Genomic DNA, 1,839 nt, shown 5'->3' on the forward strand with positions numbered 1-1,839 from the left:
TGGGGATGTCTGTACCTTGTCCTACTCTAGCTCTTCAGCTTCATCAACTTTGTTTTCAATTTCCATCATTCTTTCAGTTTCACAAGGTTCATCTCCGTTTCTTCCCATCCTTGACTTTCTTGTTTTCATTTGATTGGCCATTATAAGCCAACAATGCCCACACTGAACTTACTGAACCTCCTTACATCCTATACACTGTGAGCACTCCATCCAGTTACTCAATCTCTGTTTGCTGATGAAGTGTACCGCAACCTGGCTTCTGACATGTCTTCCTATTTCCTCAATTCAGCATTTCTTCCCTGCACCCCAGCTGTGGTTGACAGGGTCCTCAACCATGCCTGCTACACTTGGCACACCTTCACTCCCTTCCAGAAATGCAATAGTGTTCCTGTTGTCCTCACCATCCACCTAATCATTCTTTATATTAGACCTCCATGGATAATTTTCTGCCATTTCTGTCACCTTCAGATGATGCCACCACCAATCACATCTTGTTTCACTACGATACGCTGGTCTGCTCCTCAGTCACCCCAATACCCTTCACATGCAAATACAGGAGATGGAGCACCTGCCTTTTTACTTCCTTTCTCATCACCATCCTAGGCTTTAAACACTCCTTCCATTTGAAGCAGCAATTCAGGTGCACATCTTTCATTCCAGACTGCTGCATTTGCTGCTCACAATATGGCCCCCTCTACAGGAGGGAGACCAAATGTAGATTCAGTGACTGCTTTGTGGAACACTGCCATTCTTTCAATATGCTGGTTCGGCCACATCTGGAGTATTGTGTCCAGTTCTGGTTGCCTCATTACAGGAAAGATGTGGAAGCGTTGGAAAACGTGCAGAGGAGATTTACCGGGATGTTGCCTGGAATGGAGGGAAGGTCTTATGAGGAAAGGTTGAGAGAGCCAGGGCTTTTCTGTTTAGAATGATGAAGGATGAGAGGTGACTTGATAGAGGTGTAGAAAATGATCAGAGGTATAGATACAGAAGACAGCCAGAGACTTTTTCCGAGGGTGGAGGTAGCTGTTACGAGGGGGCATTATTTTAAAGTGAGTGGAGGTAGATATAGGGGAGACGTCAGAGGTAGGTTTTTTACTCAGAGAGTGGTAGGGGCGTGGAATGCCAGAGAGGGTAGTGGAGTTGGCCTCATTAGGGGCACTTAATCGACTACTAGGTAGGCATATGGATGTTAGTATAAGGTAGAGGTGGAGGTTAGATAGACCTTAGGTTTAGGGTAAAAGTTCAGCACAACATCGTGGGCCGAAGGGCCTGTACTGTGCTGCACTGTTCTATGTTCTATGTTCTATGTTCTATGCTCTATATGCATGACCCTGAGTCAATGGGGGCCTGTCATTTTTAATTCTCTACCTTGCTGTCACATTGACATCTCTGTCCTTGGCCTGCTGACTGTTACATTGAGTTTTAATTCAGGTTTCAGGAAGAGGACTTGGTTTTACAATTAGGCACTTCACAGCAGTCCGGACTCAGCCACGAGCTGAACAATTTCAAACTGTAAACTCTGAAATAAAGAATGAGGTTTGGCAAATGAGTTGGAGGGCTTTAAAAGGCTTTAGGAAAATACATTTAGTTGACTCAGAAATTCATAGAGATCAACTGAATACTCACTGGAGAAGACTGGTTTAGAAGCAATTGCTGGAGCGGAGTCTACAAGGACCTAAAAAGATAATCAGCATCTTTCAATCCCAGCAAAATTTCAAAAGTGTAGTGATCTTGGATTGGCCCTGCTGCCATAAGCACAACTCCTTACTAACAATGTGGGATTCAAATCCACATAAATAAAACTTACTTTGATCTGAAAGGAATTTGGCAACACTG

This window comes from Rhincodon typus, chromosome 1 (genome assembly GCF_021869965.1).
Source record: "Rhincodon typus isolate 14 chromosome 1, sRhiTyp1.1, whole genome shotgun sequence".
NCBI classification, from domain to species: Eukaryota; Metazoa; Chordata; class Chondrichthyes; order Orectolobiformes; family Rhincodontidae; genus Rhincodon; species Rhincodon typus.